Source organism: Gallus gallus, chromosome 9, assembly GCF_016699485.2.
Source record: "Gallus gallus isolate bGalGal1 chromosome 9, bGalGal1.mat.broiler.GRCg7b, whole genome shotgun sequence".
Lineage (NCBI taxonomy): Eukaryota > Metazoa > Chordata > Aves > Galliformes > Phasianidae > Gallus > Gallus gallus.
The window spans coordinates 17,564,427-17,587,309 of NC_052540.1; the positions used below are offsets into that span (position 1 = coordinate 17,564,427).

Below are 22,883 nucleotides of genomic sequence, written 5' to 3' on the forward strand. Positions count from 1 at the left end.
CAGAGCTTTAGTTTCTTCTTCTGCCTTTTTTTAATTGGGTTTCCAAGCCTGCACTGCTCAGTCCCCAGACAGAACTGCAAGCTCCCTCAGTGTGGGAGATAGCATGCTGCTGACACGCTCAGAACCGCTCCAAAACTCTCTAAATAAGCACTGCCAATATTTGTTTCTAAACATCAGAGAAGCGGGGAAATAGAGTAGCACTTCGGTTGCATTTGGAAACGTTTGTGCAGCTCCAGCACTTGTGTGCAGCACCCTTCTGGGACGGAGCCACAGAGGTACAGCCACTGCCAGAAGTGCAGGCAGAGCACTTGGAGGGGGAATTCCAAAACGCGATGCAGTTTTGAAGGAAAGCCACTTAAAAGATAAGACAGAAGGGCTGTGTTTCAGACTGCACACTGCCCCATGGCCGTAACTCTCCCAGGAGCCTCACATGTCTGTTTAAAACTTCGCAGTATCTTTGAGTTAGCCACGCTGTAATCATTACCTACTAAAAGACACCGCGTGCCCTGGAAGTGATGTTATATGACTGGCTGTGTGCACGTGGGTGGGGGTTTAAGGTTACCTGTGTGCACACTGAGATGCTGCAAACCAGAGGCAATTCCACTCCCTTTTAGAGCATTTAATGTTGAGGCAGATTTGCCCAGCCCCGAAATCCTTAAAACACAATCTAAAGAGTTTAGAAATCACCATCATTATGAATGCAGCCACCACAAACACATCAGCACTGGGAGATCTGATGGCAGACCTGTGTTGTCTGTTCGTAAAGCCCCAACTGTGTTAAATAACAAACAATAAAAACTGGTGGGTTGTTTTTTTGGGGTTTTTTGTTTGTTTTTTTTTCCCAGGTTTGTGTCCTCTCCCAGCACTGCAGAGAAATTTGGTCCTGCTTGTTTGCTAACACAGCACAGCAGTGAGGGGTCACTCCTGGATGCTGCTCATTGCTTACTGCCCTGACTGCAGCAGAAAACTTACACTCACCCTTTTCCCAGGGTACGTAATCCAATGGAGTATTATTATAGTATATATTTTTTTCTTTTTTAATCTATGATGGAAATATTTGTGTTTCACATGAAAGAGGCCAGGATTTAATAATGCAGACAGGGCCTCATTATGGGAATGAAATCTCTGCCTATATTTGGCCTCACAGATTAAATTTTTGTTAACCTTAAGCTGGAAGGAAAGCTGAGCGCATTGATCAGCAGTGACTGGCAGGGCTGGCTGCACCAGAGGCTGTAGTACAATTGCCCTGGGCTGAGACTAATAATAGAGCTGAAAATGGCTTTTGAATTGGGCTGTCCTGGAGAAGGACTTTGTAGAGCAGCCGTGCGTGCCCTGGGTCTCTGCAGAGGTGGCACTACTCCAGCTGCCCGAGGTGGTTAGGGGAGGGGGCTGGGATGAAAAGGGCATGGGCTGAAATAGCTGCTAAAGGCACGAGTGAATGAAACAGAAGGCACTGCTAACCACAGCTCTGGGCAGAACGCTGAGATAAGCGTTGATTTCGGGCTCACTGGTCTAACTGCAGAGCCTAGGAATAGGCGGCTGAGGGTTCCTGTGTCACACAGGGCATGAGAACAACCCCTAGGAAAATGATGGCTCTTAGAAGCTTCTCACAATCCGGAATCTTACAGCAAACTCCCAAAGGGATGCAGAGATCAAGGAAAAAAAAATGCTGGGTGTTCTTCTGTGTTGGGGGGGCTGTAGGAACGACAACGCGGCAGTGGCTGGTGTCCAGCTAGACCTTGGGCAGAAGGACTTTTAATCAAACTGGATGAGGAAGCCAAGATCCAAAAAGCATTCTGATTGAAGATCAGGAGTGTCAATAGCTACTGATGAAGAATGGGCTGAAATCTTGCCCCTGCTCTGTTCAACATGACGTTTTTCCATGGGTGCTCAGGTAGCAGGGATGTGAGCAGTGCAGACGGCTCTCAGCCCTTTGTCACACACCTGTGAACTATCCTTGGGTTTGTTAAACACCAAAACCCATCTGTTCAGACATTTCCTATGCGTGAGGATAGCCTCAAGGATCCAGGTGTCTTCTCTGGGAGCTGCACCCTTAGGAGAGCACCCAGCACGAGTGCCTTTGGCTCTCATGGTCCTCAGGGCACTGAGCACAGGGAGATGTCTGATGGCTACAGGGGGTCCTTGCTCTGAGATGAGTGCTGCTGGTGGGACGCTAAGCCAAAATACCGGCAAATCAATGGAGAGCAGAAGGGGCAGACAGCAAGCTGTCCACAAGCAGATCCAGCCCCATGGTGCTATTTTAAGAGCTGAAACTCACAGGTGGGAAGGGAAGCAGAAAGCAGATTAAGTTGCCATTGGGAAGCAGTGTGGCCGCACGGCTGAGCCTTATCGTGCGTTTCAGGTAGTGAGCAATAGGACACGACAAATTCTGCTTTGTTCTGCTGCTCCCTTGCCGCGCGATCAGGAGATAAGCGCCAGCGAGGGCTCATTTTGCTGGCAGAGCACAGAGCTGTTCATTAACTTGTGCTGTTAAATAACAGCCTGATAAGGGCAGAGCCTGGCGGGGACAAGCCCAGGTGCAGTCAGGCGTGGGGGGGCGGCTGTGGGGCACGTCTGTGTCCTGCTCCAAGGCCACCAGGTCAGCCGTGCCTGCACGTCCCCATGTCCCACTGCTGTGCAGGACGGGGAGAGGTCCGTCCCGGCAGCCCCCACCTGCACAAAGATGAGGTTGTTGAGTAACAGAGGGGATGCGTCACCAGGTGGAAGTGACGCTTCTCTTTAGCAGCAGGAGATGCTACATGAATGCTAACAGGGAAGGAGAGAGATGGATATGGATTGTTCAGTTTGGTTGTCAAATCCAAAAGAACAACCGACTGAAATAACGGGGAGAATGAGTAAAACCAAGCGTTTTCCTTAACAGGAAAAGAAGTGCTCTTTGTTCTGTTATATAATGCTGGTTTTAAAAAAAACCTTTTCTAAAATATAGGTCAGTTTTTAAACAACAAAGCTTGTTTCAAAACAAAAAGTCAAAATATTTTGTTTTGATGCTGTTGAAACAAAATGTCTCCGCTCCTCCAAACCATTTCTTTTGACATGTTCAAATGAAACATTTGTACACTTTCTAATTTTTTTCACAAATACTGTTGGTTCCTGCATTTTTCATTGAGCTCATCCATTTGAAAAATGTCACTCAGCTCTAAAAATTACCATACATATAGAGCTACCTCTGTTACCACATTATGTCTCGTGTAAGCGTGCCAAATACGGATTCCTCGCAAGGGAGCTGGTTAGGCTTCAAGGCTGACCGATAGAGCCTGGCAAGGTGTGCTGCCAATTAAAAGGGTCGAAGCGTTGATAAACTTCCCTTTGACCCACAGCGAATGGGTCAATGCCAGCAAGGCTGCCAGGTGCTGCTGCACTCGCTGTGCTGTGTGTACCCCCAGTGCTCCAGCACAGCACCGCTGTGTTCTTTGGAGCCACTGTCAGCACGCACCGGAGTTTCATGAGTTCACACTGATTTAAACATAAATCCCCTCTTTGTCGTTCATTCGGGGCTGTAAAGTCCACAGAGCCCCAAATATACCCGGTTAGTCAGCAGGTTTGTGAATACTTTGAGATGCTGGAGGTCAGAAGGCAGTTTGTTGGCATTTTCTTGATGATGTTATGGAAGTCATTATTCAAAAAAGGTCTCAAAAATACGAGTTTAGCAAAGCTTGGAACCATTGGAAAATGTACCAAATGAAACTCACGTGAGGGCAGTTACTGTATAACGGGCAGATACTTTTAACTACCCTTTATGTCTTGGAGCCTACTCACATCCAGGAGCAATATTATAGGTGAGAGGTTAGAATCAGAATAACTGCCTAAAAACAGGATGCTGAATTTTAGTTTTCCTATTCAGGTCTATTGACTGCACGTGTGAACTTACGGTCCTTTAAAGAAACAAATCACACATGGCAGCAGTCTGCAGGGGACTCTGGTGCCCAGGAGCTGATAAGCTTGGCATCTGCAGTGAGTTTTTGGGGATCCTTTTCCTGAGGGCTTTGTCTTAGCAGCTGGGGATCCGGCAGATCCCTGGGCACGCTGTGCTGTGTGTCGATGGCAGTGGATAACCAAAGGATCCTCCAACATTCCTGTTCCTCCAGCACACACACATACATTTATACACTTCTTCCCCACTCGCTGTGCTCCACTGCAGTGATTTATGTGTTGTCTGTCATCTGGAGCACCAGGGACACAAGAGAATGAAGAGCAATAAACAAATAACAATCAGCAGACATAAAACAGGAACGAGTCCACAACTGTGCCCCTGAAAGGGCCTTGAGGGCTCTCAGGGCTCTGGGGGAAGTGGGAGCTCTGCAAAGCAGTTACATCCTGCAGAGGATTGGCCCCATGCTACGAGCTTTGGGGATGCAGGGCGGCAGGACAGGTTGCATTTCTGCGGGGATGCCAAAGCAGCACAAATGTGACAGGAGCTTGAGTTGTGCTATGGTACACCCCCAAACCCAGAGCCTGCGGGGCTGGCATGAAGGAGCCTGGTGTGGCTCTGACAGAAGTGGGCCCCTTTCAGAGGTTAGTGCCTGGTAAATTATTCCCTCCATTTGTTATTCGTGATGAATAATGAATTATTCTCATAACATTTACTGTGCTGTTCATTTATTATACAGGACAGGGGTATGTTTAGAAGCTAATTATTGCTAGGAAGGCTCTACCCTTGCAAAATACATGACTTCTGCATATTTGTTTATCAGTGCTTTCAGGGGGGCTGTTTGCTGCTTTAGCCGCACAGGGCGATGCTGGAGATGCAGCACAACCGGGGGCTGGCAGCCCCCAGCCCACCAAGGACACGCTTTCTTACCTTAGAAGCATTATATTAGGAGACTTGTGGTGAGTAATGGCCTTAAGAGTGGTCTACCAGCAGCTGTAAATAATCAGAGAGAGTTATAAAAACTCGCTGTGCCGTGCTGCTGCTTACCAACAAATTTATCCAGGCAATTACTTTGAAAAATGTTTCTGAGGAGGCTTGAGTGCAGAGGACACAGCGGGGGCTCCCAGGGCCCTGCTACGAGGGGCTGCACCGTGAGAGCTGCTGTGTGCACCGCTCTCATTTTGCTCCCTCCACGGAGGGGAGCTCTGCGGGGCCTCGTGGGTTTCTCATGAGGTGCAGAGCCATGGGGCAGCCCCACAGCTGACCTTGTGGGACTAACGGGCACCTAGAGTGGGGGCTGAGCTCATTCTGTGCTTTCTAATACCTCTCGTATTTACATGATGAGCCCAATATCAGTGTCCTCCCGTGGCCTGCTGACCTCTGGGTAGCCCCTAGCACAGCTGAGCCAGTGAGAAGCTCACAGACCCGTAGGGAGGGATAGTTCAGCTCCAGCTCCCTGAATAATTGATTATCACTTGCTTTGATATAAACCCGATCTTCAGCGATACCCTTTTGGCTGTGCCCTGCCGTGCCTTTGTGTTCCATTTTGATTCCCCAGCAGAAGTATCTCTCCACCTCCTGCCTTTGTAACCCGATAAGAGCACTATGAGCTGCCAGTAAATGATCTTTTATTTTATTCTCCATCCTTGTAGGGGTAAATTATTGTGTCAGACGACGCAGGTGACTAACCTCATAAAACGCAGTAAATGATTAATAAAATCTCAGATAACAATAGCTCATTGGGCAGATCATAACTCGCCCCTCTAAGCAGCTGCATGCCTTTGGAGGGCATGGGGAGAGGTTTTCAGCTGGGAGTCACTGGCAAAACACCAGCCCAGTGCCAGGCCAGGGCTGTGCTGAGAGGCACACAGGGCTCGGTGCAGGAGCACGGTCACTGCCCTGAGCAGCTTCAGCCCATGTTAGGGGGGCCATGGCACTGCTGGGAGCTGGGATCCCACCCAGGCAGTGCTGGGAGGTATCAGACTGTGTGCCAGCCTATACAATGCGTGGTGATGAAGGGGGCTTTGCTAAGGTTGTAGCAAGGTGTAGGTCAGCCTCTTCTGCTGAGTAACTAATAACAGGACAAGAAGGAATGGCCTTACATTGCGCCAGGGAAGGCACAGGTTGGATATTAGGAACAATTTCTTCTCTGAAAGAATGGCCAGGTGCTGGCACAGGCTGCCCAGGGAGGTGGTTGAGTCACTGCCCATGGAGACGTTCAGTAAAAGAGTAGATGGAGCACTCAGGGACGTGGCTTAGTGGGCATGGTGGGGATAGGTTGGCAGTTGGACTTGGTCTTCGTTGTCTTTTCTGACCTTAGTGATTCTATAATTCTATGATTTTATAACGAGTAGAGCCTCGGAGTGTCTGCTCCTGCAAATACTCCATTTCTTTTTTTTAATACCACCCTCCATAAGGCATGGCAGACAGACACGCAAAGACGCTCTTTGTGCACGCTGGATTCTGTAGGAGCTGCAGAACCCGGTGCCCCGTGCACGATCCTCAGCAGTGTCCCTGATGGTTTGGCACTGACCTGCACAGGCGTGGTGCTCCCACAGCACACAAAGATGCCTTTCATACAGCATCAGTTCCCTGATGGCGTCACCCAGGACTGGAGCCTCAGATACAGGGAAGTGAGCTGAGCTCTTCCATGCGTCTGCCTTTATTAATATTCCAGCATTGGCCAAGCCTTTGTAGAGCTGTAATGAGAACATCCTCTTACGCACTGTTTCCAGAATTTATGCACAAGCAATACATAAATATCAATTAATGAAGCAACTATGCAAAAATTAATTAAAACATGAGAGGATAGGAGCCTCCATTCAACTCCCTAAAAAGGAAAGATGTGTTCAGAAACCCCTCCCTCCTGCTCAGAAGAAAGCTCTCCATGCCAAGGGAAGGAAAACATTATTTTCTTTTAATTGCACAATATTTTTAAATTAATTTCCATAAACAGTGAATGGAGGAGAGAAAATCATGGATTTTGTAAAGAAATCAGAGCGCAGGGCTGCAGTGCAGGCTCTGTGCAGCCCCGTGGGCAGCTGCAGCCCAGCCCTGCTCCTCCACCACGTCTGTGACCCCACAGCAATGCTGGTGGCACTAAGCCTATGCATCTGCAACTGGAGCCATGCATATGTTAATTAGCCTAAATTAAATTTAAGAGCTACAGAAGAATACAGCTGGAGCTGAAACACACACATGCGTGGAGAGATTCCACTTTTCACTGGGTGTTACAGCCCCACTCTGCACATGGTTTTCCCACAGAAGATAGTGGGTGGAGGCCCCAGTGGTTGTCAGTGCTCGTTTTGCCTGCAGCACCACATGGAGATGCCGGTTCATGGACACTGCTTATCTTCTGCGTAATAGAACTATCAGCTCTAACACTCTGCACTTACAGCCTTTTATCTGAGGGGCCAAAAGGGCTGGGTGCTCATTAACAACACCCACTGTGACAGTGCCTCTATTTATGTACTGATTGGACATCCAGAATATCACTTACTAATTGCAATGGGTAAAATTCACAATATTTTGCTTGTGCCTGGGGTTTCCTGCCTAGAGCAGTTTACAAACAGTGCCGCCAAGTCTCCCTGTGATCTGGGCAGCTCAGTGCCTATATCAGTGTGCACATTTGCACACGTGGGTTCACCAGCGCGCCAGGCTCTGCTCCCACTCTCTCCCCAAGCAGGATCTGTTCCCACTCCTCTTTTACAACCTGCAGCAAATTGCCACTCATTCACAAATAAAACTAAAGGCAGTGCCACTGACACTTGTATGATGAGCCACTCCTGCTCCTGCACATTGCGCTGTTAGTACCAGGACGAGAGATAAGGGCTTCAAATTGCAGCAGGGGAGGTTCAGGTTGGATATTAGGAAAAATTCCTTCTCAGAAAGAATGTTGAGGCATTGGCACAGGCTGCCAAGGAGTGGTGGAGTCACCATCCCTGGTGGTGTTCGAGAACCAAGAGATGTGGCACTGAGGGACGTGGTTATGGGCATGGTGGGGATGGGTTGGTGCTTGGACTAGATGATCTTAAAGGTCTTTTCCAACTTCTATGATACTACGATTCTGCAATTCTATACATCCTGGCCACAAGCACTGATGTGTTCCCCTTGTGCTGAGCCCTCTGTCCGCACCAGCCAAGGCAGCAGCTTGTACCAACTCCCCACCCAACTAACCTGATTTACCGTGCTTTCCTACGCTCTGCTTATGAGGCTTTTTGCTCATAATGATTTCTCATGTGGGAGAATTTCTCAACATTTGCCCATCGTGTGGCACCAGGTGTTCTTGCAGTGCCAGAGCCTGGCCAGGGCACGGTGACCACTTTCCATGATGATGATGATGATGTGGAAGGGGCTGCCCCCCTCTGCTGGTCTCAAAAGAAGGAGAATAATGATATCATTTCTTCTCTTTTCTCTGCCTGGCTGAGGAACACAAGCACAGGTGTGAGAAGGGCTTGGGTCAAGCAGCAGGCTGGCAGATGGACTGGGCATCGGCACTGTGAGGAACTGATGCTTGTCCATGTCCTCTTGTCTCTTGGGGCTCCATCTCATTCAGGATATACAGCAACTGCTCCTTAACACATGTCGCTGCAGCATTTTCACCTACTGCCCTCAAAACCTGATTTTCCACCCCCTTAAAGCTCAACGTCAGAGACACTTTGTGCCGGGCACCAGGCTGTTAGCAAAGGCTGCATCCTGCAGCGGTGTCATATTATGAGATAATGCTGTGGCAGTTTCCAGTGGAGCCGACTCGGCCCCAGGGAAGGACAGGCAAAATGTCACGATGCATTTGTGGCTTTGCTGATTATTGTTTTGTCTTTTTTTTTTTTTTAATCAGGAAAATAATGCAAAATATTAAAACATCAGAAGCTTATTTTGATATGGGATTACACCCAGCTTTACCAGAAACGTGTGTGGTTTCCCACTTATCTGCCTCCAAGTGCAGAGGACACATCAGTGCCTCCAGACAGGCTGGGATGGAACCGTAACGTAATGCAATTGTGAAACACTGTGGACTGAGTGCACAGGCTGTTCTGGATCGAGGTTATGGCACTTTTGTCACAGTGATTGGAGTATTTCCATGGAGGGATTACTCTGCCCTGCACTGTCAATGGCCTTGGGTTCTTTGAAGAACACCACTGAAGGGTCAATGCATGTTTCATACCATTACTCTCTAGGATCAAGGTTTTGATCCACCACTTACTGTCACTACTGTTACCCTTTTTATTGCTGTCACTCATTTCCTTGTGCACTTGGGGAGCTATGGGGCCTTCAGTTCTGAAGAAAACTGGGACACAGCCCATTGTAAGGAAGGGACCTGGTATCAGACCACCACCCAGTAACTGCATAGTCCCGGAGAAGTCCTTGACATGGCCTGTTTGAAAGGGCTGGTGATGCTGACAGCAATACTTACCATAAGCAATTCCTGTTTGGAACACACAGCAGAAGTTTCTCTGTTTCAAGCAGATGAATAGCTTTTTCCTCTATTCTTAGTAATTACAAATAAGCAAAATGTAGCGTATGGGTACATGAGTACTTGTTTCATCAACAGGAAAATTTCCAGTCACTCAGAAATGTCTTTGACTTGACCATAGACAAAAACCAATGAAGGCCATTTTTCTGGCTTAGGAAATACCTGTATTCAGTGCTGCTATGCAGAAGCCAACTGTCCTGACCATAGGAAGCCTCCTTGAAACTGCTTATGTCATCAGCGGGCTAACAGGGAGCCAATGTGCTGTTCTGGTTTCAGCCATCCGGCTGCACCAGGTTGGTGGTAGGGCAGTGGTAGCAGCAGTGCCGTTGTAAACACACTTTTCCTGGTCATGCAGTGCATTTGTTTCCAATTAACTTATTCCTGGAATTTGGCATATAACATCTCATGTGCAAAGTCTGCGGAAAGTTTTATTAGAAGGGGAAAAGCTGTGAATGAGAGTCACCAGTCCTGGATTTGGTTCCTGGCTCAGCACTTCGCTGTGCAAACAGCCACTTGGTTATCTGGCTTCGTGCAGTACTGCTGTGGTACAGGGCCTTGGTGAGGCATCTCTCCATCCTTCCCTTTACCCAAGTATAAAATCGCTCTAAGAATACTGCTCTCTCAAGGTTGAGTTGACATTTATGGGTTCACTTGGAAATCTTGGAGGGGAAGTGCTATTAAAGCGCAGAGAATGATTATTAACGGATGGAAAGGTATTTTAATGAAATATGCTGGCAAGCTTCCTGTTACTGCACGGTGCCAGCGTTAAACAGGCTGCTTGAAGAGCTGCCTACCTTCCCTTTCTGAGTGATGGCTGAGAAATAACTGGAGCTGCTTCCCTCGTGCATTATTGCTCGGTCGCTCATGCCTCTTGCCATCTCTCCTTCATTTCCTCCCCAATAAATTCACTGTCAGCTCAGATGCTGAAGGAATCCACAGCTGTAATATGTCAGCCTCCCCAGATTTTCTCACCATTTGGCAGTGTTTCTCCTGGTGGTCCAAGTGGCAGGTGCTCCCTTTACATACTAAGCCCCTGAATTAGGGACAGGGTTTAGAAGGCATGGTGGAGATGGGCTGACAGTTGGACTACATGATCTCAGTGGTCTTTTTCAACCTTAACAATTATGTGCTTTTATGAATGCCACCAGTTCTGCCTCTGCAAAGCTTCCACTTGCCCCAGACACTGCTTGGTGCAGCCCACGCAGATCAAGCAGGGAGGGGATACAGTGAGAAATGAGTTGTCTTGAAATGAGTTTCATGTGAAGAGGAACCAGTGACACAGCTGGCATGGGTGGCATGAGGACACAGCAGTCATCCATGGAAGCTGCAGGCAGCTGAGCGGCTGAGCAGACCCACAGCCATCAATCTGTGCCTGGCCCTTGGGGCAGCTGTGCTCAAACCTGGAAACTGCTGCAAGTTCTCCCTGTGGGCACATTCCCAGATCCCATTTCCCTGTGAATGAGCTTTTCTGCTGGAATTGGACCTAAGTGTGCAGGGCCAGGAGGGCCATTCCCCTGAGCTGCCCCCACCCAGATGCAATACATCTTTACAGCTGTGGACTGAGGAGGACCCACACAACCTGCTCAGATATTGCTGCCTCCAGAATACAGCCATGTCCTGCGCATCAGCAGGGGTAGCAGAAGTTTTTCTTTAGCCATTTATTTTTTCTTTCTTTTTTCTTTCTTTCTTTGCAGAAAGAGGTAGCTTTGGAAGAATCCCCCAGTTCCTCATCCTGAGAGCTTCAGGATAGCCAACAAGTCTGGGTACAAGCTTGGTATCTACTTGGCTCACACCAGTCCTCCTGAACGTCAGAGTATCAAGAGCCAGAACTTTGTTTCCTGGCCATCTCCAGCTGTTACTGCATCTCCTGGCACCGGAAACAGGTCAGTAATTCCTCACGTGTTCATTCAGCCTCTGCAGTGTGAAATATGAATAGGAAACCAAAACAAACCCCCAAACCCCTGCAAGCAGAAATTGTTGTAGAAAGATTGATGTCTGCAACCCAGTGCTACCTTCGAGGAATGCAGCGAGAGGCAGCCAAAGGCACCATCTGTTTGCGGTGGAATGTGTAAATTTATATCTATTTCTGAATTCTTGAGTTATGAAACTGCAAACGTCTCAGCTGTAGTGTGCACAGCACGTGGAGCAGCATGGGGAGCCACTGTGCGTTTGATCCCAGGACACATGGAGCTCCTGCTCTCATCGGAGCAAAATGAGGCAGGACCGTAGCAGCCAGCAGGAACCATTGCTAACCTCCTATGTCTCCTGGGGCATTTGTGAAGCTCTTTCACTGAATTCATCAGAGCTCAGCATGCAAAAGTAACCACCACTTGATGAGCCAGTTTCCCACACTGTGTATCAGGCATTTTCAGTGCTTTTCCCCCCTAAATTAGCTGGCTTTCTTACTATGAATGACTCCTACTTGCATCAGTTGGAAGCCTGACTGTAGAGTCCTATTTTCCAGCTCTTCTATTTTCTTTCAGATGTTTTGCTGCTCTGCTTCTTCTTTTGATCACTGTGTCTATTTAGAGCGGTCACTCTTCAGGGCAGAGGTTACCTGTGTGTTTGTTTGTAGCCCAGCGCAGCCCAAATCCTCACTGAATTTTCCCTGTGCTCCTACACCACAGACAATGATAAAGATGGGAAAGAAAGGGAACAGCCACTGGAGCGTGGAGCATTGCCATAAGCTGTTGCAGAAATGCTAAATGTCACTGGCACACAATGACTATGATGCTTTCTGCAAGCATGAATATCCTCAGCCTTCGGTGGTCAAGGTGAACATTTTTGTAGCCGTGTTCCAGCCTATTAGCCAGGCTGTGTATCGAGGGCTCGCTCCTTCTAATGGAGCTGCCCTGCTCGTTTATCTCACGCATACATTGCACCCCCCTTGATTAAAGTTGCATGGAGCCTTCAGCTGTGTCAGTGCTGTAATTTGCATTCTACTTGGCTTACAAGCCTTGGGGCTTTGTCTTATGTTATATAGAATATGCTATACAACAATTAGCCTGGAACCAAAACAACATGCGTTTGCATGGTAATGAGCATTTGCTTCTTGCAAAGACTGACTCGTGTTGAAGGGGCTGTATTCCAGTCATCTTCCAATCATTTAGTGTGATTCTTGCCTGCATTTTTCAAAATTCTTGGCTGGACACACTGCCTTGGGACAGTATGAACACAGCTGCTGGGGCTGTTTGCTACCAGTCCCTGGGTGCTAGGACTGGCTACAAACAATGCAGATCAGGCGAAGAACTGGTGTGGTCCTTTAACTGTTGTTCTATGTTTGCCTTACGTTAGGCTTTTGAAGTGTTATCAGTTTTTTTTGAAATGGTTTCATAGTTCTGAAGCATTAGCTGGATGCCATGAAAAGCTTCCCCCACCCTTAACATATTCTTTCTGTTTTCTGATTTCTCAGGGTTTGGGCTCTTCCCCGTTTATTAAGTCTGCCCTTGGATAATTACAGCTCTCCTCCTCTGTGATCCCCTCTGATCATATTATAATTTCCTCTAATCTTCATATAAAATTTCCTTAGATTCAGGGTCCAGTATAAATTTGAGTATTATTGATCACAATAATAATGTGCCACATCTTAAAAGAGCCCTTTGCACATGATGCATCTCCTTGCAGCTCATCACAGCAGAATTGCTTTGAAATGCAGCCTTGTCCCTTTCCTTGTAATGGGAAGAAATGATCTCGTCTTGATTATACCATTGTTCCCCCCTCTTGATGTAGGATTAACATCAATCAGCTGGACAGCGTGATTGATTTTCTAATTAATAAGGCATTTGTATCAGCTTGCATAACCACACAAAGCTTAATGGGTTCCCTACTGTATCTGAAAAGCTGGTTGTATGTGTGTGGATTTGCTCCTGCACCTGGAAGCCCTGTAGCCAGGCTGGCTGGGCTGTCCCTCACACGAGGAGGTGACTGCACTGAGGGGTGTTTCACCAGCCTGTCCGGAGAGACGAAACATCTCTCTCATCTGGATGATGGCTTCAGTCCCAAGGCTGAGTTCTTCAAGGGTTCAAGCAAGCTGGAGCAAAAAGAAGCAGTGCCCTGGGGTGGAAGGGAATAAATCGAGCTGTGGGAAGAGGAGAATGAATGTCAATCTCCCAGCATGTAGAAAAGTGTAATTCCCATTTGGTAGCTCCGTGCTGTTCTGTTAGAAGACAGAGGCACAAAGCTTCGCTCCACTGCATCTCCCTTTGGCCACATTGGCCACATTGGCCCCAAGGAGCAAAAGATGAACCAAAGACTGAATCTTGCAGGAAAGCCAAACTATACGAGGGCAGATGTGTTCTGTGATTTCCATCTCTCTTGTAAATTAAACACAGCACAGGCAGAAGCATGGTCCAACTCCTTCTCAGTCTTCTATCCTGACTTATGCTTTTGCTATATTATAAATCTGAGGGTGAGAGCTATACATCAGTGCAGATTTTGGCACTTCACCCTTACATACTGTCTGGAGAAGGAACAAACTCTGCAGTGTTAAAATAAATAGACCCACATACAGGCCTGGGATGATTTACATCAGTGGCCACCCAGCTTGTAGCTGCCACAGGTGGGGCAGGGATGGCTCCCGGCTGTGGGCTCCCACAGCAACCAATCCTCAGGCTCTCAAGCCTTTTGTATAGCAGCTTCTCAGTGCTCCACATCACCTAGTGAAGGAGAAAAAAAGAATGAAAGTAGTGGCTGGAGAAATCAGATGTTGAAGAGTCAGGAGGTGCTGAGTCCCTGGAGCAGCCCCTTGGGTTCCAGCCCATCGGATGGGATGGCACCTCTGTGGGGATGCTATGCAAACCTCCAAAGAAGAGGTTTAAGCTAAAACTTTTCAGCCTTCCTTGATGAGATTAGGAGCACATGCTGTGATGGCATCTCAGTGATGTGCAGTAACGAGTTGGAGCTGTAAGCACTCACACTGCATAGGAGATTTCCATCAACTAGTAGATGAAGCTCAAACAAAAGACAAAGAAGGTGAGCTGCTGCTTTGTACCTGCACTGGGAGCACCTCCAACCCAATACACTCCGTTTCATGACATGTACCACAGAGTATATGTGTCCATCTTAGGGGTGCTCACATTGTTGCTGTGACCTTTGGTTGAAGCCCCATGGGACTCTGTAGCACTAAGTGCTACCAGCTCCGCTCACCACTTGTTAGCTTGATTCTCACTTAGGCTCTATAACTTTCCTATGTTTTATCCTTTTGCGGAATTTGTCATCCCTTATTAATCGCGGATCTTGTAATATTTTGTGTAATTGCCTTATTGATTGATCTAAATGTGCAGTCATTTATTGTTTTACTTACTCCATTGGCTGAGTGGCATTTTCTTTCTTGAGACATTCATTCTTTGCTCATTGGTTTGAAGTCACTGGAGTTATGCTACGAATTCACAGATTGCTTGTAAAACCAATTAAAGACCTCTTTTACAAATAGTATTTTTTCATTTGGTTTCCCCGGAGTGGAAGAAAGAAGGCAAAATATTAACTGGGCTTTCCTAAATAAGATCATCTTCGTTTTCTGGCCTTTTTGGCCCTGTGGCAAGAGAAGGCAGTCAGAAGTCCATACCTGAATTTGGTTTTACCCTGCTCCATGCAAACAAAATAGTTCTTAGGAATTTTTCCCCTGGGTGTTCTCCCTTGGAGAAGCCTTCTCTCTGCAGAGCCTCCAGTGGCCCTTGGCTACTGCCTAGCTGGGATGTGCTGGACCAATGGCCCACGTACAGACCCGGTGCTTGCACTGAGATCAGAAATGGGCCACGAGCATTGGTTGGAGCCGGGTTTGAGGCCACCCGTTATTCCATCGCTGTGACAGCCAGGGAGAGCAGTGCTGGCAGCCCCACTCACCCTATCTCCAGCACCAGAGAAATGGTTTGTAGGCTCAGCCAGATAAATTGGAAGCTGGCCCCGAGTCACCCCGAACATGGTGCAAGAGTAGAGGATTGAACCCATTGGGCTCCAAATGAGTGCTGTTATTTTCAACATTCACGGATGTCACCTTAACAGTGCAGGGAAGCTGGCGGGGCTCCCGTGACCTGTGAACAGACAGTAAATGCATTCAGGTGTGCCAACCCCCAGGGCTGTGTGGGAGCACCCAGGGGCACAGCACAGCACTGCTGTTGGGTTGCTCTCACCACTTGCTCCCAAAATATTTCCAATGAAGGTTTGTCTTTCTGTAATAGCAGGAGGTTCTGCCATGTCCCCGTGATATTAAAATCTCTCTGTATTTTCTGTGGGTATTCTGCTAATTAGGAGGTTTCTCCTCCCAGCTACGCTGTAAATGGAAAGGGTTCATGCTAAACCGATTGCCCTACTTACGTAGCTACTCGGAGGAATGCTAAGATGGATTAATATGCATAGCAGAAGGCTTATGACCCTGGGAGACACAAGAACCTGAAATAACCTTAATATGCTGTCAACTCGCATTACTGAACCTCAGTGAGCAAGAAGAGCCTATTTAGCAGTCTGTCTTGGAGGAAAAGTGCATATCTTTTATCTGGCTTTTTCCTCCCTCTTTTCAAATGGAAGTGTTGCTCTTCTCTCTCCAGGCTCTGTTTTCACAAGGCATGATAAAGCTCCACCAATCCCCTCTCCTCATCCCAAACCACCCCCCACACACTCACACTCACAGCACCCGAGGTGCCCATGCAGCCCGTGGGGATTTCCCACAGCTGCTGGGGGGAAACGAGCGTGGAAATAAGGCAGAGATGCATTGATGTGTTTTCCATGCTTATGTATAGGAACCACCAGATACTGCACTTCTGTTCAACATGACAGCCATTGGGCTTGAAACCCTAGTAGCAAATACATAACAAGGGAAAGCAACAAATACTTGTATTTTCCTATATAAAGGAAATTAGAGAATATATTGAGGAGAAAACCTCACCTGTGATGCACATAATGCAGTTCAGGCCAGTAGACCCATAGTGAGGCCTGGAAAGTCCACTTCTGGTCTTGGAAAATGGCCGTGGCTGGAGAACTTGGGAACAGTCAGAGACCTTTGTGGAACTTATCCCTTTTTTTTTTTTTGAAACTTTTTTTGTTTTGGTTTTGGATTTTTTGTTTTGTTTTGTTTTTTTGCAAGAAGGGAATGTGCAAAGCTGAACCACTGGGAAATGGGGAAAGGAGGAAAACCAACCCACGAGGTGAGGGGAAGAAGCATGCAGCCCTGTCCTGGTGTGCTGGTGGGGAGCTAAGTAATTGAAGCTGCTTGCTGTCATGTGCCCATGTCCTCACAGTGTCCCTTATGGAACACACTGCACACTGTGGTGCTATAAATCCTTATTATCTGTGTCTTCACAACCAGAAGCTTCCCATTACCCAAAAGAAGGGCGAATCCCCAGGGACATGTTAATGGCATAGAAAACTCCTTCTGTTATCTTAAACCTTGATTAATCAACCTTATTTAGTACATGATAGCGGGATAATTGAAGCTGTCCCCATATTTAAAAAAATGCAGTAAGTACTTTAGCATCTGCAGCTCCGTCTCCTCGTTACATCAATATTGATGCTTCCTGCAGAACGCTGTGAAATCCCACGTTTAGGGACAATTCCAGAGCTCTGTATTTTCGGGGCACGTTGGCCGGGGGTTCCCAATGGCAGCAGAGCACAGTCGCTGCTTCTCACAATCTGTTCCCACTGCTCATCCACGACCTGCAGCCTCCTGTCACCTGCCCATCACCTCGGAAAATAATGACTGTGGGATGACAATGTAATGGATTGCTCATTAGCGTTGTTCTGTATGTGCAAAGTGCAACTTGGGGGGAGCTGCTTCCAAAAAATGGCGAATTATTGTTATGCATTGAACACAGTCATGAGCACATCAGGCAGCTGTTATTTTGGAGTTTCTGGAAACAGGCTTTGAACGAAATGCTTAGAGAATACTTAGAGAGGAATTAAGCTTTGAAAACAGAAACCACAGGGAAAGTGTCCTGTTTCCATCCCATTGCTCTTTGTTTCCACTGTAGAATTAAAGGAAAACCAATATGCTCTCCTCTTTTTTCTCGTTATCCCTAAGGTCCCTGTCTGGATTGGAACTGCTGGGGCTTTTTCTAATGTTTTCCAATTAACATCCCCTGATAGTGTCTTCAGAGGCTTGAGGAAATGCAATGACAGCACAAGTGTGACCCCATCGTCACAGCTGCTGAACTCTGGCAGGTGATTTTAAGTAGAAAATGCAGATTTTGGGCCCAAACTGAGGGATCCCCTCCATACGAGGCAGCTGTAACTGCATCCAGGAGCACAGCCCAGCAGCCCTAAGGGAAGTGCTTATTGGGCAACTCCAATCTGGGGCTTAATCTGGGGAAAGAAAGCTTAATTTTGGGATAGAACAGCCTTTTCTGGCAACGAACGTCAGCCCTTAATAAACATATTGCTTTTGGCTGTGTGTGTGGGTGCTGGGGTAGGAAGCAGCCAGAGCAGGATGCTGACAGCTCGCCCTGCCTCAGGACTTCATGCTGAGGACAGAAAAGAGCTGCATCACTGCTGCTCACTGCTGCATGATAACTTGAGCCAATTATATGTGCCTCATTTATCTTTTAGATAAGAAGCAGAGAAAAATGGTTTTTCTATTTCCATAATCACGCCACTAACTAGACAAAACGCGGTAATCCATAATGAGCCAGGGAGGGAATTAAGCAGAGAACAGGGCCTTTTGATGACTTGCCAGTTTTCTCAAGCATCATTCATGCAGGTTATTGACATAGGACCAATTTTTCATCCTCACTTTAACAGGACTTCCACTGCTAGAGCTGAAAAATGACAGGCACACATGTTTGCAGGCTCAGCTTTGTCCCTTAATTTAAGATTTCCTCAGATTTACAAGTCCTTAATTGCACCTACAAGTCAGGTACCTAGGAAATAATGCCGGGTACAGACAGGTGCAGATATTGCTTCTGCATGGTGTGGAGCAAGGCTCTGGCTCTGGCCATGGCTATCCACAGAGCGGATTTTCCTCCTCTCCAGGCACTCCCTCACCAGCAATGACCCGGCAATAAATCTCTGGGCCCCGGCCCCAGGGCAGCACAGGACCGCAGTGCTGATGGTCCCTATGTGATGCTGGGAGTGGGGATTATAGCAGAGAAACAATGGTGCTGTAGGGTACAAATGCATCCCCCCAGCGTTCCCCCTGCAGGGAAATGTGTGAGCATCCTTGTCAAAGCTGATCATTTTTCTTCATTCGTCTCTTTTTCTTCAGCCCAAGTGAAGGCTGGGATGCACAGTGCAGTAATAAGACAACACGAAAAGGGGAGGTTTTTCTGAAGCTGTGGATTGCCTTACAGAACACACAGGGTGAGCACACTCAGTTCTTTGCAATTCCTTGCTCGCTGGTCCCATCTCGTCCTCGTCAAGAACCCATGTCTTTAAAAATAATGCTATTTCTCTCTTAATTCACTTAGCGTCACTCAAACACTAAAGGAACAGTATCTGGAGATTACAAGAAAGGGATGGAAAAATGGAAACAGCCTTCTGGGTACGATTTTGCTCTCTAAAACCTGATCTCCATACCTACACCTCGCTTTGTGGGATAAAATCGCTGCTATTTGGGTGTGCCAATCAACCTGCTGTGGGGCCAGCAGAGATTTACCGCCATCATTTAGCACACCGCTTGTAGATTAAAGGGGCTTATCCTTTCCACACTGCCTTATTTATGATTTCCAAATAATAAAGCACTCGGGCAGAAATTATGGCTCTGCCCATATTCATCCATCTGAGAGCTGGAAGTTCATCAGTTTGACTTTGGGAGTGAAGCTGAATGGAGGCCCAGCCCATGCCGGACCCAGAGCAGGGTCGGTACCAGCCTTACAGCCTGAGCCCAGTCCCACCTGTACTTTGATCTTGGCTCCACAAAATCCAGAAGTTTCACTTTACCCAACAGCAATTGCAAGGAAGCTGCCTGCCAGAAGCAGGGCGAAGTTCACCCAGTGAGGTTGTGGGCGTATTCCCATAGCTAGGAACCCATTTCCTTAGACACGGTGTAGCTGTCACAATAAAACAAAGCGTAGTAATAATAATAAATAATAAAATGGGATGAATAAACTAGTAGACAATGAAATATCAAATAATATAATTAATGCCACAGGTTAAAAGGGATTAGATGGATGGAGTTATCTCATTACTCACACAAACACAACAGCAGGAGCCCGAGCCTGAATATGCAAACAGCGCAGAGCCCTAAATATCCTAATGTATTTTAGAGTGGTCATTTCTAAGTAGCACTTGAATCCAGCACTCCACTTAGCCTAATTAGAGGCACAACAGAAAGCTGTTTGAGCTCACGTGCACATTGGAGATGTGGGATCTCTGGCATCTTGCTGCCCTTCTCCCCTACCAAGGGCACGCACAGCACGTCAGCACCCAGCCCCAGTGCGGGCTGATCCCACAAAGCCAACGTGCTGAAACACGTCCCGCGTGAAGATGCTTCAGACGTGAAGCTGGAGGTGGGCGTTGTGTTACTGGGAGCAGTCGGGGCAGACCCACAGCTGGGAGACGTTGCAGTGCTGGAGACAGGAGGGTTAAAGCACGGTGCTGCCAGGCGAGACAAAGCGGGCATCATTCCTGAATCTCTCTTTTTAAAGGTTTTTTTAATGGCTTTTTCAAGGCGAGGCAGGCACACCCCCGCGCATCCCCCAGGCTCCGTGGTACCCGCCTCGCTGGGAGATGGATTTAGCAAAGCACTGCAAGATCTTGCTGTGAATGAGCAGAGCCAACGCTCCCAGCTCCATGGAAACCCGCACCCCGCTCACAGCTACCACCGAAAGCACAAGCCCTGTTAATATCCAACACTGCGCAGGGACGTGGTAAAACCTAGCAACCCCGCGGCAGCTGTTATGCAATTCTCCATTAATAGCTCAGAGGGATTCAGCATCCTCTTAACATTTGCTCCCCCCTCTGCATTTCTAGATGGGAGTTTTTTGCTTCCCTGCTGCTAAATCTCGAAGTGGGAGGGAACAAAGGGATCGCTGTTGCATAATGCAGCTTCACAGCCCTGCCGTGCTCCCACTGCTTTGGAAACCCAAGCAGAAGGCAAAGGAGAACCATGTGATAGGATCAAATGTATTTATTTTTTCTTCTCCTTTCTTGTATTTTCCACGTTGCCAGCTAAAGGAACTAATTCTGTCCATACAGTCATCGAATCATTATAGTTGGAAAAGACCACTAAGGTCACCAAGTCCAACCCCAACCACCCTCAGCACATCCCTCAGTGCCGCATCCCCACGGCTCTGGAACACCTCCAGGGATGGTGACCCCAGCACTCCCTGGGCAGCTGTGCCACTGCCTGACCACTCTTTCTGAGAAGGGATCTTTCCTAATATCCAACCTGAACATACGTTGGTCATTGTGTGTTACAGAGCCATTGAGCACCACGCATCTTCGGGACGACAATCGCATCACACAGATCTGAGGGCCTGGAATGAGCATGATGACACGTTGTTGTGGTCACCCCATTCCTTAAGGCTGTGTGGGGTTTGCTGGAGGCAGGCAGGCTGGGAACGATGCTCTTCAGACACCCAGAGTGATCTTTACTCAACCAGGTAACTTTTAAGCATTTAGTTTTTCTGTAACAGTCAAAGCATTGCATGAGCAATGAGGAAAAAGGTCATTTTCAAACACAGTCATGCCCTCAGTGAGGTTAACGTGCATCAAATTGAGAGTTGTTTTCAGAATGAGAACCTGTCTCAAAAGCCCAGAAATGGGGGTAAATAGGGAAAGAAGTTCAACAAGGTTGCTAACTCTATCTGAACTTCAGGGCTCTGACCACAAAACAATAGAAGTGACAGAAGACTCACTAACAGCTCACAGTCCCTGATGGGTGACTAAGAAAGCTTGCTGCAAAGAGATGCTAGCATTGCTTCAGCACTCCTAACTGCTTAATCAGGGATCCCAAGCACTCGTAAATCAAGATCAGAGCTCTGTGGCATTTCTGTTCCCAATGAAGGCAGCTGGAAAGGCAGCCTAAGCCACCTAATGCTGGGAGTCTGGGGGCAGTGATCATGAGCTGCCCCTTCCATCGCTCAGAAATAAGAAGCACCCCTCCTGCCCTCACCTGCCTTACAACAAACCCTTGCTCAGCCAGGGAAATGGCCCGTGTTTTGAATACCTGTTTTGCACTTGGTTACCAAGGGCCCAGAGCAAACTATGTCATCAGCGATGACATAAGGAACAGAAGCAGTTGTAGGGGAAAATGAAGGGGAAATTAAGCTCTTTAGCACACGGGCAGGAGATGTGTGTTTGGGTACTGGCAAGGATTTGAAGAAAAATAATTACAAGCCATAGAAAAGCACCTTGCCTCCAGCAGAATAAATGCCAAGCAGCTCCATCCCATCAGTTAATGGAGAGGGTTACTTAGTCTGCTCTGCTGCAGGTTTGACGTACAGAGAAAGGCTTGGACTTTTTGGCGTTGCGTGTGACTGGCAAAGCAATTGTGATGTCTGTTACTGTGGTTAATGTTTGGAAATAATCTTTAACTCCTTGTGCAAATGGCTCTTACCCCGTCCTTTCCTGTGAATTTCTCAACCCTGTGTAATTTATCCTCTAACGACCGGCCCATGACTCGTCACCCACATCTCTGCTTTTTGCTCCATGCTAATGTTGTTAGGTGGAAGCTCTGTGTGGCTGGTAAGGCTGGAGATGGGCACGATGTGCTTCGGGATGAAATGAAAGTACTGGGACAAACCCAAAGTGGTCAGGCAGCACCTTCCCAGCTGCAGTAATCAGCAGCATTTGATTTTAATACTCCTCAGTGACCCTTTTTCCACCCAGGAATTGTGTAGCTTTTTGAGCTTATTTATTCTTCTCGAACATCTTGTGGCAATCACGGACAGATTACAAAGCTTTAACGCATGTGAATAGAGATATAGGCCATTATGTTTGGGTAACACTGAGCAAGATTTTATGCATACTTTTCCACCTTAACAGGAGAGCAGGCATCAGATGGAATCTGGCTGGACTCCAAAGCAAATTAATGATGCTGATGTTCAGAAAGGAAACACTGCTGTCCTTAAATAGTCAGGCATTGTTCTCAGACTTCCTGCAATAATCTGTGTCTTTTTACCCAAAAAGATTCCTGTCTGTGTGGGTCCAAAGTTGCTGTCAGTTCCTGAGCCTCCCCTGATGTCTGCCTGCTGTGTATCTGCAGTGTCTGTGGTTTTTGTTCTTCTTTTCTTCCTTGAACCGTCCTTTGCTGCTGCACTGCCTGTAGCATTGGTGGCAATGGGGGAGCGCAGTGGGTGTGCGCCTCCTGGGCAGCCGGTCGGGTTGGTGTCAGGGCAGTGCATGGTCTAGAGAAGCTCCTCCCGTGATGGTTGGGAAATCATTAAAATAAGTTACCCGGCCCCTGTCCATTTCCACATCTCACTAGGATGGATGAAATTCAGAACCCAACTTGAATGAGCAACCAGTGCCATGGCCAAAAGTCATTGCCTCGTGCTGGGTGTGAGCAGTGGAAGCCCTCAGTCCTGACCTGGCATCAGTTTTATCTGCTGAATGTTGCTTTTCTCCACCTCTAATCATCAAAATACGTTGCAG

The 22,883-nt window shown here is 47.6% G+C and overlaps 1 long non-coding RNA gene across 2 annotated transcripts in view; it reads left to right on the plus strand.

Annotated features, from left to right (window-relative positions):
- LOC121113440 overlaps window positions 1-20,894 on the plus strand; it is a 242,546-nt gene extending 221,652 nt beyond the window's left edge. For both annotated transcript variants that reach the window (XR_005862178.2, XR_005862177.2), the window contains exons 5-7: window positions 846-990; window positions 11,057-11,245; window positions 20,708-20,894. This is a non-coding gene — a long non-coding RNA (uncharacterized LOC121113440). The remainder of the gene's footprint in view (window positions 1-845; window positions 991-11,056; window positions 11,246-20,707) is intronic.
- Window positions 20,895-22,883: the final 1,989 nt, after the last annotated feature.